We start from the raw sequence: 17,081 nt of genomic DNA, 5'->3' as shown, positions 1-17,081 counted from the left end.
TGTTTACCAATACACATTTTCACCATGTGAATATGACTGGCCAACATGTAGGATTGACAGTGGCACAGTGGCTCAGTGGGATAATGCCTTGTACTGGTGATCCTTAGGTTGAGAGTTCAAATCCCACTTGAAGCATTAGTGGGTTGTGGATGTGAGCATACTACAATTGAATGCTGTTGGGTTGTGGAGGATAACACACTACACACATTACAGCTACTTGTCAATATGGACTTGTAGTGCAAGGCAAGTATTACTGTATAATTATAAGCTGTAGCCTATAATTATTTGTTATTCTTATAATATTTGTCATTTCTTATACATATTTAGTCGGCTCTTCCACTTGACAGAACAACTCTATATCGGCTAAGGATGTCACGCATGAAACAATGCTGCAGAAACACGAAAATACGACTTTGAGTTTAGTAGGCTATAATTTTCAGTTCCTGTTTATCTATTGCACAATGGGTAATAATTTAAAGGAATCATGTTGCAGTCTTGTAAATGGTGACCCTGCAAGATCCCTAGTCATTGCAAAATCATAGTCTGTGACTTAAAACTCTACTACTTGTCTTTAGATGTGAGAGGGTCTGAGACTGTAGTCTTTCAAAAATCTTTTCCAAATCTTTGCAAATCTTTCCAAAGTTTACCCGCTGGGAAACCCTGTAGCTCCGGAGCAGGGGCTCAGACCAGGATAAATTGTTTGCTCGCCCTCAGTTCGCTCTTTTGTTCATCTCAACCCAGCACTCCAGTGTCTCCTGCTCTGTGTGCGTCTTTGAGTTAACGTAAGTCATCACTTTAATCACCCTCACTATGACTTTTGTGATGTTTATCAGTTTGTAGAGTAGCTCTGCCATCATGTGTAAAGTTAAGGTCTTTGTTTGTTGGTTTGGTGTGTTGGAGTCCCATGTGAGAGATGATTAGGTGATGTTGGTTGACTTGGGATGTCAAGTATTGTTTAGTTGTACCTTATATAGCCATATGATTTCAGTTTATTGTTCAAATGTCAATTGGTTTGTTTGTGAGTTGGGATCTGTACTGATTTACCCCATTTCACTGATTACTCCATTTTCTGTTTGTTTCCTCTTTGATGCAGCACACATACAAGTAAAGAACAAAAGAACAGATGAATTGAAACTCAAATAAAGTTAACTTGTGTTGCACCGAAACCTGCCATCTCCGTGTCATCACTCCATACCATTGAGCCTTCTGAGTCACACCATTGAACAGCACCTGAATGACATCAGGCAATTAACATTCACACTCATTACACACTGCTGGTGTTTGTTAGGTTGAGAGTTCGAATCCTGCTAGAGCTTGAAGCTCAAGATGCACATGCTATTGGTTATTGAAGATTGACACCATTGAACAGCACCTGAATGACATCAGGCAATTAACATTCACACTCATTAGTTGCCAAGAATCAGAATGCCGACACACTCTATGACATATAGGGGAACTTCTTTGTTTACTATTTTTCCTTCATCATTAAGTCTATCATATTTATATTTCATCCATTACTGTTCTTCTCTATAAATGTCTAATTGCCCCAGAATATCCAAAAGTTTTCAGGTGTACTCTTTCAGGAAAGCCCTTCATTTTATTGTCAAATGTATACTTGGAGTTTTTCTTGTGTGTTTACCAACACACATTTTCACCATGTGAATGTGACTGCCTAATATGTCGGATTGTTAGTGGCTCAGAGGGATAATGCCTAGTGCTGGTGTTTGTTAGGTTGAGTGTTCGAATCCTGCTAGAGCTTTAGGCTCAAGATGCACATGCTATTGGTTATTGAAGAGTCACACCATTGAACAGCACCTGAATGACATCAGGCAATCAACATTCACACTCATTAGTTGCCAAGAATCAGAATGCCGACACACTCGAAGACATATAGGGGAACTTCTTTGTTTACTATTTTTCCTTCATCATTAAGTCTATCATATTTATATTTCATCCATTACTGTTCTTCTCTACAAATGTCTAATTGTCCAAGAATTTCCAAACGTTTTCAGGTGTTCTCTTTCAGGAAAGCCCTTCATTTTATTGTCAAATGTATACTTGGAGTTTTTCTTGTGTGTTTACCAATACACATTTTCACCATGTGAATGTGACTGGCAAAGATGTAGGAATGACAGTGGCTTAGTGGGATAATGCCTTGTACTGGTCATCCTTATGTTGAGAGTTCAAATCCCACCTGAAGCATTAGTGTTAAAATACTGTTGGGTTGTGGAGGTTAGCATACTAGAATAGAATGCTGTTGGGTTGTGGAGGTTAGCACACTATAACATTACAGCATTACAGCTACTTGTCAATATGGACTTGTAGTGCAAGGCAAGTATAACTGTATAATTATACGCTGTTTATCTTATTGACTCCGACACAGAACCCACCACCACAAATACAATTAAATTCTGTGGGAAACACTGCCTTTAATTATCAAACCCTTCATCTTATCCACAACAAATAAATAGTCCTGTAGAATCAAGTATTGTTAGAATACTGTTGGGTTGTGGAGGTTAGCACACTATAATGTTACAGCACAGGGTAATCCTAATTTTATGCATCAAATTTATTCCAATCCAACTCAAAAGTTTTGAACGACACAAAGTGAAGGTTTTATCCAGATCAAAACCAAGAATAGATTATGTGATCTAATCCAATTTCAGGATCCTTGTTTCCCTTTGAACAACCCATTTTCAAGATTTGATCCAATCCGATAGCTGAAATCCGGTAACTGAAATCCGATAACCGAAATCCGATCACGTTTCTTTTGAACAATTGTGCCCAAACAATCAAAGCATATGTAAAACTAAAAAGCTATGCCATCATGTTCGTTTTGCTCGGACCCCGTAAATCACCGCTTGCGGTTATATTTATTATTACAGTGCATGAAAATGCACTGTACTGTTCTTCCTAGGCTTCTTATTACAGTGCATGAAAATGCACTGTACTGTTCTTCCTAGGCTTCTTATTCTTATTATTCCTCTTCTTCTAACGCAGTTAATGCAGCTTCAACCGTTTAACGTAGAAACTTCATTCAAACATTGACGCGTAGGTCTTAATTAGGACATGTGGGCTTTGTATTTTTCAACTTTGTAACTTTTATACTTTTTAAACTATTAATTAAAAACTATCAAAATTTTCCCATTGACTTAACATTGCCCTTTATGACATCACAGCAATTAGAATCTTATGGCAGGTGTTCAGGCCAGCTGGCCCAACTGCCATTCTCAGGCTTTAAGCATACAAACTGGCCCTATTAAGACTACACATCCTGTTCAACTGCTTCCTCTGCCAAAAACTGTTTCAAAATAAAAGTCCTCACTACAATATTTCACTGTTAAACAATTTAACCCTTTAAACTACTGAACTTTTTAACTGTTCAGCCATTGTAACTGTTACTTGTCATCAACTATGACTCCTACCCACTGTAGCTAGTTAGCATGGTTAACATAGTTAGCATGCTAGCATGTTAGCATGCTAGCATGTTAGCATGCTAGTTAGCATTTTTTGCAAAACTGCTAAAAATGATTAGCTAAGTTAGCTAAGTCACATGGTTAGCATAGTTAGCATACTAGCATGTTAGCATGCTAGTTAGCATTTTTGCAAAACTGCTAAAAATGATTAGCTAAGTTAGCTAAGTCACATGGTTAGCATAGTTAGCATGCTAGCATGTTAGCATGCTATTTAGCATTTTTTGCAAAACTGCTAAAAATGATTAGCTAAGTTAGCTAAGTCACATGGTTAGCAAAGTTAGCATGTTAGCATGCTAGTTAGCATTTTTTGCAAAACTGCTAAAAATGATTAGCTAAGTTAGCTAAGTAACATGGTTACCATAGTTAACATGCTAGTTAGCATAACTACTAAATATGAAAACATTAGCTAAGTTAACTAAGTTAAGTAACTTGGTTAACATTATTATCTTTGTTAACATAGTTAGCATAACTACTAGCAAACATTAGAGCCATTCCAACTGTCAGTTATCGTCAACTATCTACCTAAATAATTTAACCATTTAAACTATCCACCTATTGAACTGTTCAGTCATTCCAACTATATTAAACCTCATCTACTTAGCAACCAATATAGTTTGTTTTTACTCTGTATGATATTTTACATCATATTTTTTGCATTTTCATGCACTGTATTTCCTTCAGGAAATGCTTTTCTAGTTATTACAGTGCATGAAAATGCACTGTACTGTTATTCCAAGGCATTTTATTATTATTCTTCTTCTAACGCACTTAATGCAGCTTCAACCGTTTAACGTAGAAACTTCATTCAAACTATGTTACGTAGGTCTTACTTAGGACATGGGTGCTATGTATTTTTCATCTTTGTAACTTTTATACTTTTTAAACTATTAATTAAAAACTAATCAAAATTTCCCCATAGACTTAACATGGGCTGATGACATCACAATAGAGCCGTTAAGCAATTAGAATCCTATGGCAGGTGTTCGGGCCACCTGTTTCAACTGCCAGTCTCAGGCTTTAAGCATACAAACTGGCCCTATTAAGACTACACATCCTGTTCAACTGCTTCCTCTGCCAGAAACTGTTTCAAAATAAAAGTCCTCACTACAATATTTCACTGTTAAACAATTTAACCCTTTAAACTACAGAACTTTTTAACTGTTCAGCCATTGTAACTGTTACTTGTCATCAACTATGACTCCTACCCACTGTAGCTAGTTAGCATGGTTAGCATAGTTAGCATGCTAACATGTTAGCATGTTAGCATGCTAGTTAGCATTTTTTACAAAACTTCTAAAAATGATTAGCTAAGTTAGCTAAGTCACATGGTTAGCATAGTTAGCATGCTAACATGTTAGCATGCTAGTTAGCATTTTTTACAAAACTGCTAAAAATGATTAGCTAAGTTAGCTAAGTCACATGGTTAGCATAGTTAGCATGTTAGCATGCTAGTTAGCATTTTTTACAAAACTGCTAAAAATGATTAGCTAAGTTAGCTAAGTCACATGGTTAACATAGTTAGCATGCTAACATGTTAGCATGCTAGTTAGCATTTTTTATAAAACTGCTAAAAATGATTAGCTAAGTTAGCTAAGTCACATGGTTAGCATAGTTAGCATGCTAGCATGTTAGCATGCTAGTTAGCATTTTTTTCAAAACTGCTAAAAATGATTAGCGAAGTTAGCTAAGTCACATGGTTAATATAATTAACATGTTAGCATGCTAATTAGCATAGTTATCATAACTAATATAAATTATTAGCTAGGTTAGCTAAGTCATATGGTTAGCATAGTTAACATTTTAACATTGTTAACATGCTAGTTAGCATAGTAACTTGGTTAACATTATTATCTTTATTAACATAGTTAGCATAACTACTAGCAAACATTGGAGCCATTCTAACTGTTAGTTATCGTCAACTATCTGCCTAAATAATTTAACCATTTCAATTATTAACCTATTTAACTGTTCAGTCATTCCAACTATATTAAACCTTATCTACCAAGCAAATAATTTAACCATATGAACTCATCATATTTTTGCATTTTCATGCACTGTATTTCCTTCAGGAAATGCTTTTCTAGTTATTATTATTATTATTATTATTCTTCTAACGCAGCTAATGCAGCTTCAACCGTTTAACGTAGAAACTTCATTCAAACTATGTTACGTAGGTCTTACTTAGGACATGTGAGCTTTGTATTTTTCAACTTTGTAACTTTTATACTTTTTAAACTATTAATTAAAAACTAATCAAAATTTCCCCATTGACTTAACATTATGATTATGACATCACAATACGGCCGTTAAGCAATTAGAATCCTATGGCAGGTGTTCGGGCCAGCTGCATCAACTGCCAGTCTCAGGCTTTAAGCATACAAACTGGCCCTATTAAGACTACACATCCTGTCCAACTGCTTCCTCTGCCAAAAACTGTTTCAAAATAAAAGTCCTCACTACAATATTTCACTGTTAAACAATTTAACCCTTTAAACTACTGAACTTTTTAACTGTTCAGCCATTGTAACTGTTACTTGTCATCAACTATGACTCCTACCCACTGTAGCTAGTTAGCATGGTTAGCATAGTTAGCATGCTAGCATGTTAGCATGCTAGCATGTTAGCATGCTAGTTAGCATTTTTTACAAAACTGCTAAAAATGATTAGCTAAGTTAGCTAAGTCACATGGTTAGCATAGTTAGCATGCTAACATGTTAGCATGCTAGTTAGCATTTTTTACAAAACTGCTAAAAATGATTAGCTAAGTTAGCTAAGTCACATGGTTAGCATAGTTAGCATGCTAACATGTTAGCATGCTAGTTAGCATTTTTTACAAAACTGCTAAAAATGATTAGCTAAGTTAGCCAAGTCATATGGTTAGCATAGTTAGCATGCTAGCATGTTAGCATGCTAGTTAGCATTTTTTACAAAACTGCTAAAAATGATTAGCTAAGTTAGCTAAGTCACATGGTTAGCATAGTTAGCATGCTAACATGTTACCATGCTAGTTAGCATAGTTAGCAAAACTGCTAAAAATGATTAGCGAGATTAGCTAAGTCACATGGTTAACATAGTTAGCATGTTAGCATTGCTAACTACTAAAAATGCATTAGCTAAGTTAACTAAGTTAAGTATTGTCCACCTATTTAACCGTTCAATCATTCCAACTATATTAAACCTTATCTTCCAAGCAAATCATTTAACCATATAAACTATCCACCTATTTAACTGTTCAGTCACTCCAACTATATTAAACCTCATCTACCTAGCAACCAATATAGTTTGTTTTAACTCTGTATGATATTTTACATCATATTTTTTGCATTTTCATGCACTGTATTTCCTTCAGGAAATGCTTTTCTAGTTATTACAGTGCATGAAAATGCACTGTACTGTTCTTCCTAGGCTTCTTCTTATTCTTCTTCTTCTTCTAACGCATTTAATGCAGCTTCAACCGTTTAACGTAGAAACTTCATTCAAACTTTGTTACGTAGGTCTTACTTGGGATAAGAGTGCTATGTATTTTTCATCTTTGTAACTTTTATACTTTTTAAACTATTAATTAAAAACTATCAAAATTTCCCCATTGACTTAACATTGCCCTTTATGACATCACAGCAATTAGAATCCTGTGGCAGGTGTTCGGGCCACCTGGATCAACTGCCACTTTCAGGCTTTAAGCATACAAACTGGCCCTATTAAGACTACACATCCTGTTCAACTGCTTCCTCTGCCAAAAACTGTTTCAAAATAAAAGTCCTCACTACAATATTTCACTGTTAAACAATTTAACCCTTTAAACTACTGAACTTTTTAACTGTTCAGCCATTGTAACTGTTACTTGTCATCAGCTATGACTCCTACCCACTGTAGCTAGTTAGCATGGTTAACATAGTTAGCATGCTAGCATGTTAGCATGCTAGTTAGCATTTTTTGCAAAACTGCTAAAAATGATTAGCTAAGTCACATGGTTAGCATAGTTAGCATGCTAGCATGTTAGCATGCTAGCATGTTAGCATGCTAGTTAGCATTTTTTGCAAAACTGTTAAAAATGATTAGCTAAGTTAGCTAAGTAATATGGTTAGCATAGTTAGCATGCTAGCATGTTAGCATGCTAGTTAGCATTTTAGTAAAACTGCTAAAAATGATTAGCTAAGTTAGCTAAGTAACATGGTTAGCATAGTTAGCATGCTAACATGTTAGCATGCTAGTTAGCATTTTTAGTAAAACTGCTAAAAATGATTAGCTAAGTTAGCTAAGTAACATGGTTAGCATAGTTAGCATGCTAGCATGTTAGCATGCTAGTTAGCATTTTTTATAAAACTGCAAAAAATGATTAGCTAAGTTAGCTAAGTCACATGGTTAGCATGCTAGCATGTTAGCATGCTAGTTAGCATTTTTAGCAAAACTGCTAAAAATGATTAGCTAAGTTAGCTAGGTCACATGGTTAACATGGTTAGCATGCTAGCATGTTAACATGTTAGTTAGCATAGTTAGCATAACTGCTAAAAATGATTAGCTAAGTTAGCTAAGCCTAGCAAGCACTTCCACAGTTATAACCTAGCAACCACCACAACTAACCTAGCAACCAGCATAGCAACCACCACAACTAACCTAGCAACAGCATAGCAACCACCTCAAGTACCCTAGCAACAGCCTAGCAACCATGTCATATACCCTAGGACCAGCCTAGCAACCACTTCCACAGTTACAACCTAGCAACCAATATAGCAACCAATGAGTTTAACCTAGCAACCAGCATAGCAACCACCACAACTAACCTAGCAACAGCATAGCAACCCCCTCAAGTAGCCTAGCAACAGCCTAGCAACCATGTCAAATACCCTAGGATCAGCCTAGCAACCACTTCCACAGTTACAACCTAGCAACCAATGAGTTTAACCTAGCAACCAGCATAGCAATGACCACAACTAACCTAGCAAAAGCATAGCAACCACCTCAAGTACCCTAGCAACAGCCTTGCAACCATGTCAAATACCCTAGGACCAGCCTAGCAACCAATGAGTTTAACCTAGCAACTAGCAAAGCAACCACCACAACTAACCTAGCAACCACCTCAAGTACCCTAGCAACAGCATAGCAATCATGTCAAATACCATAGCAGCAGCCTAGTAACCATCATAGCAACCAACATGATTAAACTAGCAACCATCATAGCAACTGCTTTCTTTTGCATTGCAACCACCATATGTTCCCTAGCAACACCCTAGCAACCATCTGAATTATCCTAGCAATAACTTAGCAACTGCTCTTATAGTTGAAACCTAACAACCAGTATAGTAACCACCATAACTACACTAGAAATAGTCTAGCAACCACCTCAAGTACTCTAGCAACAGCCTAGCAACCACTTCCACAATTACAACCTAGCAACCAATATAGCCTAGCAACCACTTGAGTTATTATAGCAATCACCACAACTACCCTAGCAACACCCTAGCAACCATCTTAATTACCCTAGCAACAACATGGCAACCACCACTATAATGTCAACCTAGCAACCACCATGTCAACCTAGCAACCACCTAGCAACTTCAGCCATTCCAACTGTCAGTTGTCATCAGCTATGTCTCCAGGCAGCTATACTAAACCACCAGCTACTTAGCAACCAAAATATCAACTGACATGATTAACCTAGCAACCAGCATAACAACCACCATAAGTACCCTAGCAACAACCTAGCAACCACCTAAAGTACCCAAGCCAAAAGCCTAGCACCCATTCTCAAAATGACAACCTAGCAACCAACATAACAACCAACATGATTAAGTCTGTCTGAAGTAGCATCAACTTTAACATGAGGCTGAAGCTATTCTACTAAACCGAGTTAGCCGCATCTGCTTCTTGTTCACTTAAACCAGACTTAAATCAGCTGGAATATCTGCTCGTGCTTGAGTTCAACACTAGAGCTGAATAGGTGATTTAGGAAGACCTGATTTACTGTTGTAAAATTAAGGTAGAATTAAAAGAATGAAACTTCAATTTACACACCATCTGCAGCATTTTAAGTGAAATAGGAAAGGAAAAAAGAAACTGTAGCACTGGTAATGTAGAAATTGGAGAAGATAGTCATTTGAAATGCTGAAACATAATTTGATCTTTTACTATTTTATTTTTGTCTTCTGCTTGTTGGAACATAGTATCAATAGGCGCATTCAAGATGAACTCTGACTGAGTCCATCTGACTGACAAGATCTGCCGGTTCAAATGGAAGGAGCATAAGACCACAGCAGAAGATGTTGAACACATCTTTCAGTACCATTTGTGTCAGAAATCACAGTATGTGACATCATGACGGTTGGGTCAAGACTCGTGCACAGCTCTGCAAACACTTCCTCCCGCAATAACTCAAGGTCATGTGACCTAAAATGTAGGGCTGCAGCTATCGATTCTTTTTGTAATCGATAAATCTAGCACTTTATCGATCGATTAATCGGATATTTATTTATTTATTTTTTTGCATTTTTAAACAACCAAAACAAATAATGCATAACGAAAATGACATGGCTGTAAAATGATCAAGCAATTGGCACAGAGGTATTTAGGCCTATTCTAACTCCAACATTTGGCTCCAAAACTAAGCCCATTTATTGCAATTTACCCATTTATAAGTGCCAGTGCCAACAATTAAATAATGTTAAAAATGCTCTCTGTAAAATTGCAGCCTCTTGTGCATGACTTAGCTGTCCATACTATGTTGTGAAGTGCTGGGAGGGAGAAGAGGGAAAGCAATTGAATGTATTAATATGCACAAGTTCCATGATGTAATCTAGACCTGACATTAAAGTAAATATCTGTTTTATGTAGATGTCTACACCTGCAGCATTTACCATTAGGCTACGAACAAATAATTTTACCATTAGGCTACTAAAAATAATTTCTGGGATGAGCCTATTTGCTATGGTAACCTAGTAACCTGTGTGTGTGTGTGTGTGCACGGTGCGTGAGGGAAGATGAGGGTGCATACGGTATAAGAAGGGGTTCTTTTTTAGGCATACTGTCTTGCAATTGAACGTGAACAAATACAAATACAAAATACAGTACAAATACAGTATGTGATTAAAATCAGCCAACATCAATGTAGGCTATAGGCTACGTAGATAGATGATAGGTAGCCTACTTTATTGACGCTTGGTGAAACAGCATGGAGTGGATGTTTTCGGTTCAGATGCTTGTTCTTTTACTTTTTGAGTATGTAATGATCCCAAAACTTTACTTGAAAACTTTATAGACATTTTCTGCCATTTATAGACATCTTGACTCTGCCATTGCGCCAGCTAAATATCGAATGTATCACGATTCACGCGGTAGTGGTGTGCTTCCTGAACAACGGTCCGTGTGGAACAATCATATCCCTGCGCGTATAGTGCGCGTCATAGTAATTTAACGAGGCTTCGAGGCAGGGTTTTTGCCTCGAGTAATTTTTGTAATCGAGTTATTCGAGTTATTCGATGAATCGTTTCAGCCCTACTAAAATGCATTGCAGGCTGCAGGCGGCTGTGGCCAGCTTGATAAAGTCAGATCATGTCGTATTCGCCAAATCTACACCTACAACTCTTAAACAACACTTTCATAAGAATATGTTCACTTCCAAACTGTCTGCTGGAGTGTTAGCATCAAGTGCAATATTTTTCTCTGCTTCAACCCTCTCTGGTCGCATTCATTACATGCATTTATTACATCAAGACTACCTGACTTTATTTTGGTTTGCCTAACTCTATTGTAGCTAGATTACAAATGGTTCAGAATGCTGCTGCTAGATTACTCACTGGAACTAAGAAGTGTGATTACACTTTTTCCCTTAGCCTTTAATATTCCCTGATCATATTTATTTGAACTTTGAATTTGAACTTTTCGATTTAAACTACCATGATTATGATTGCTGATAATTGTTTTATTTTACTTTATTTTAATCCCATTATTATTGATATTATTGTTGTTGTTAATTAGTTTTTACTATTTTGTTTATTTTAAAGCACTTTGGATCAACTCTGTTAAGTGTGAAATGTGCTATACATAAAGTGACCTGACTTGACCTGGTCGTCGCTCAGTCTCGCGCAGCTTTAATTTGACTCGGAATCCATCCTCTAGAACTCCGTCACTTCACTCTTCTTGCTGCAGCTGAGCGGTCTCGTTGCCTCGGTCAAGATTGAAGCCTTCAAAAACTTCGCCCTGAAGTTACCGTGACTTTTCACATTACCACCAAAGTAAGTTTTATTCGCTTAACGGTAACACTAGAGGTATTTGGTAACGTTGACAGCGTTCTTTGTAGTAGCTATCTAATGAGCCTGGTAGCTAACGTTAACGTTAAGTTTCGAGCTAGCGTTAACGACCACGTTAATTGCTCTAATCATATCACTTTTATTCGACGTATATGTTGTCTAAAAACAATGTTTACGAATTGTTTCCGACAATTGGTAGGGTATACCATAACGTTAGCTGATTCAAAGTCTGCCATTTGGAAATAGTCGAAACGTAACGTTAGCCACATTGCAAGCTAGAAGCTGCTAGTTCTACCTGAGGTAAAGTTTGGCTTCTAACGTGGGTAGTGCTAGTGCTAGCACTAATTAACGTTATCGGAGCGCCTCCAGTTACCACCAGTCCCTTGTTTCCGTCCTCTTTCGTGTATGTGTCACTTAATATTAATTTAGTAGCAGCTAATAGCCTACATTGCTCTACATTCCTCGCGAACGTTAACTTAGGTGTTAACATGATAACCTCATCTTGGAATGACGTTTGGCAGCTAACATGACTAACGTTAACCGTCAAGCTATTATTTACTTATCACTTTTATTCGACGTATGTGTTAAAAATAACGTCTATGAATTATGTCCGACCACTGGTCAGGTAGTAGTATAGTTGACTCGAAGTCTGACATTTGGAAACTGTCGATAGTTACGTTAAAACATTGCAGCAACACTGAAAGGTCAGCACCAACGGGGTCAAAGTTAAACAAATTTAAACTTTGAGCATTGCATCAGAGCCCGTCTACGGAGAGCCTTGCCACTCCGTATTAAGTCCCACTGTACCGAATTTTGGTTGCAGTTCCACCAGAGTTCCACTGGGGGCGATCGCCATGAGTGCAGAATGAATGGGAGTCAATGGAGCTAGACGGCTAAATTTGCCTCTTTACCCTGATTGTCGTTGACAAATCTCAGATTTGATTGTAGTTTGTATAACTTCAGCATGGGTTATAGGTCAAAAGTTGAATGAACGAGTACTTATGTCCTTTTGATTTCTTACAGGTTGGGTCGTTGTTGCCCATAACACGCTAGCATTGTGCTAATGAATGACGTCATTGACACGTTTGAAAGGCTTTTTAGAACAATTAAGTGACGTTAAAAAATATAATACTCAACCAAGTGTATTTTCTTTGCCTCCCCTTTCGAAAACAATATTCAAATTACTTGGAAAAAAATTATATCCCGAGAAAAGTGGATTTTGAGGGGTACAGCTCCATAGACCTCCATGCATTCTGCACTCGTGGACGAGCGCCCTCATGTGGAACCACAGAAGGAACTGCAACCAGTTCAGAACAGTTTAGAAACCGGAAGTTTTCCGAGAGTGGCAGTTCTCCCCTTATTAGACATTCTCTGATTGCATTAAAAACGCCAGCGCCGGCCACAACGTGAAGCCGAGGCCGAAATGAAGGCGTCTCCATAGAGAAACAACTGGCCAACGAGGCGTTTGACGGTATGCCTTGACATAACGTAGGCCTAGGCTAGATGTTGCCAACATGCCTGTAATATAAACCTCCATAGGCATATGGACAATAGGATGATAAAAACACAAAAATCTACCCTGAATCCAATGCTATCACATATTTTCTAACTTCATGGTGGCGCATATCTAAAAATCTTATAGAAATATCTAGCCTATCAACCTACTAGTCCAATTATTTTCTGATGTTACAGCAAACAAACTTATTTCTAAGTGTGCCCCTAATGCTTGTGTCGAGTATTTTTGTTAACATATGAGAAGTAGTGCTGCATTTTGTTAAATTAACATACTTGTTGCATTGTAATGTTATACCAGTGGTCACAATTTCACACAAGTTTCTTTATTCACAACAGCAAGCAATAGTCTTTTTAAAGACTTTCTCCATCTCCACCTTCTCTTGTCGTCTTTGCCAAAGAAATCATCCCATCTCAAGACTCCGATCCTGTCTTCCTTGCTTGTGCTGCAGACTTTTCAGGTATGTCATTTTAATTATTTTTTATTGCTTACACTTTGTTTTGCTTACACAAACATGTAAATTGTGTTTTTCTTGAAGGTGAAGACAAATAGGTACTTCACCGATTTGGTGTAGACCTACTGTAACCTATGGAGGCATTGTAACTGACAGAAATAGCAAGCTAGTTAAACTAGTTGACTTGCAGGTTGCTTGTCTTGATGTCAGGATGCCCAATCCGCCATATTCTTAAGTGCCTACCATACCGGCATTGATAACTACAAATGTGTCCAAACTTTTTATTTTTATTAAAAGTAACCATCATATCACATAAGCATAACAATCAACCATCACATAAGTCCTGGGTCCTGTTCAGCTGCCTACAAAATCTGCTCCTGATCTGCATAATATACAGCTGTGTTGAATTTTGTATCAGTTTTCTTTGCTCACTTCACTTAATTCATCCTACATCACTAAAACTGGCCTGTTGCTGAAATTAACAGAACCGAGAAAGCAACAATGTTGCCGTTTGTGTTGCAGCTTATTTTTGGAAGTGTGTAACATGTATTTTTTTCTTCTTTGTTTACCTTTTAGGCTAGTTCCAGACCAGCCCTGTCAGAGTGGTGTCTGCGTGTCACGTGTGACACTGTGCCTGTCATCGTCTGCACACACTGCACTGCACTCATATACAACAGAACCCACTAACGCCTACCTGCAAACATATCTACGACAAGAACCAAACACTTCCTGAGAACATATCTGACTGCACATACTATACTTTGACCCATTTTGATATTGAAACCTTTGAATTCTGAACCCTTTTGAGACTGAAAACGCCTTTGAATTCTGAACCATTTTGAGACTGAAAACGCCTTTTGAGACTGAAAACGCCTTTGAATTCTGAACCCTTTTGAGACTGAAAACGCCTTTGAATTCTGAACCCTTTTGAGACTGAAACCCCCTTTGAATCATATTCTGAACCATTTTGAAACTGAATCCTTTGCTGAATACTACTTTGACTTTCCTACAAGAATTGACCACTTTGTGAAGGCACTATATAAAGACTCCAAACCATACTGATAACTACCTGTGAACTATTCACATACATTACATACAACTATTACTGTGAACTATACATACCTGTGAAACGTTATATATTTCAATAATACCTGTCAAAGTTGTCTTTGCTATTATATACCTACTTTTAGACCTGGGCTGTGCTGCAAGACTGAACCTGAGCTGTGTGAGGACTTTGAGATTCCATCCTAGTTCTGCATAACACTGATCATCTCAAGGGCTTCCTCTCATTCCTCATTAGTGTCATCAAGTGTTACCTCTACCTAGCAGTTCCAGTGCCATATTCAGAATTGCCACTGATAAACAAAATACGCATTAACATAAAATTGAGGATAATTTCAGAATTTAATCAATAATATTGTGTGAAGGTGAAAATTGTCATTTTGTACTTTTGACAGCCAGCTTGTTATTTATTGGGTGTCAAGCATATTCTAATCATTTAGTTTTTGTTCTTTGCTTTGCAACATTTCATTTTTGGGCCCACTAGTTGTAATAAACCACTGAAATAAATAGTGTTTGGATATTGGGTTTATTAACATTTAATCTCATCTAACTGTTTTTATATACTCCGATTAAGTTCATTAAGTAACCTGTGAGTCGAACAGTAATTGCTATTGTATAATCAGATAAGCAATAATTTGTACAACCAATATTAGACTTAACTTGACCAGTACACTATATTAAGCAAAGATTGTAGCATTTTGAAAGATGCCAAGGAAAGGCCGTCGTTCAGAAGCTCAAAAGAGACGTTGGCGTAAGTTGGACCTCTCTGAAGTTGAACCACATCAGTCTTCATTAGACCAGAGTGACTTAAATGAGAGAGAACAGGTAAATGAGGTAACTAGTGTTTCCCACATGGAGCAGAGAGCCATCACATGTATTCAAGCAACTCATAGCCAAAGTGATGTAAGGTATGGGAACAACCGTAGTAAGCAGTGCACCTGCAATTCCCTGGTATTTCTTGCTACACTTCACTACCGAACTGAGCTCAACACTGATGATCTTGACTATGTTTTGCAAAAAGGTAACTTGATGTACAGTGAAGCACTGGTAAGGTTGAGCACGGGAGGCAATGAAGCACCCGACCACTTGGCTTTTGATGAATTACCTGATAGTGTTGAGATCTATGGACAGATGTTTCATATTGAGAAGTGCCTGTCAAGGTATGGTTATCTGAGGCAAGATGGACCTGATGGTGTGAACTTCCTACAGCTCTCTGAAAGACTGCATTGTTTGTCAAATGATGTAATTTTTGCACTGCTAACTGTAGGTAGCTCAACAATAGCTTTGTTTAGAGATGAGAAGTATGGACTTTTTGATTCACACTCAAGAACACCTCATGGATTTCCAGCAAACAATGGAACTGCTGTGATGTTGACATTTGACAACTTGAGTGACATGATTGATCATCTGCTTACATTCTGGACCATCTATGAATCACATGATGAATGGGTTTATGAGTTAATGCCAGTGTTGTTTACATCTGAGCGTAATAATGAACAAGGAAGCCACACTGACAATGTGCCACCTGCCCAGACTGCAGAGTTCCACGTTCCAGCCATTTCTGTGAATTCACTTGCTAAACGTAATAAGGATCGTAGGCGCAGAAAAGCTGCCAAAGCACAAAAGGATATCTCCTTCAGTGAGAACAACAGAATCAGACAACGAAAATATTATGAACAGAATAGGATGAATAAACTGCAATATGAAAGACAGAGATATGCAAACTGCAATCAACACAATAAAAAAGCGTACCTCAGAGACTGTTACATGCATGAGAGTTTCAGATTGAGGAAACAGGCTTACATGCAGAAACATTATGCAAATGATCCAACCTATCGTTCAAGAAAGAAGTTGACCATGAAACATCACTATGCAAATGATCCGACCTATCGTTCAAAAAAGAAGTTGACCATAAAACATCACTATGCAAATGATCCATCCTATCGTTCAAGACAGAAGTTGACCATGAAACATCACTATACAAATGATCCGACCTATAGTTCAAGAAAGAAGTTGACCATGAAACATCACTATGCAAATGACCCAACATACAGGCAGAAAAAAAAAGAAACCTTCACTGACAGATACAGAAATGACCCTTTATTCAGGCATTATCGTTCTCTACAAAAAAAGAAGAATGCAGGTGTGGGCCTAAATAACAGTTTCCAGAGAATGATTCACAAAATGCGTTGTGCTGTACATATACAACGTAAATACCGCAATCTTACACGCCTGTCTAGACATCAATCAGAGCATGAGGTTGAACAACAGTTAACACCAACAGAAAGCACCATTTTGCATGATGCCATCACATCTTTTCGAATGGATGTACA

At 37.5% G+C, this 17,081-nt stretch overlaps 1 long non-coding RNA gene across 1 annotated transcript; it reads left to right on the top strand.

Annotated features, from left to right (window-relative positions):
• Positions 1–11,480: 11,480 nt before the first annotated feature.
• On the top strand, positions 11,481–15,258 carry LOC143103476 (uncharacterized). The gene is made up of 3 exons (XR_012982831.1): positions 11,481–11,704; positions 13,571–13,692; positions 14,263–15,258. It is a non-coding gene; the product is annotated as an uncharacterized LOC143103476 (long non-coding RNA).
• Positions 15,259–17,081: the final 1,823 nt, after the last annotated feature.

The sequence above is a fragment of the Alosa pseudoharengus genome, unplaced genomic scaffold, assembly GCF_046254945.1.
Source record: "Alosa pseudoharengus isolate Yale_2024_CS ecotype anadromous, Long Island Sound unplaced genomic scaffold, YU_APseudo_1.1 YU_APseudo_1.1_scf_45, whole genome shotgun sequence".
Taxonomy (NCBI): domain Eukaryota; kingdom Metazoa; phylum Chordata; class Actinopteri; order Clupeiformes; family Clupeidae; genus Alosa; species Alosa pseudoharengus.
This window is presented reverse-complemented; position numbering and strand designations above follow the sequence as displayed.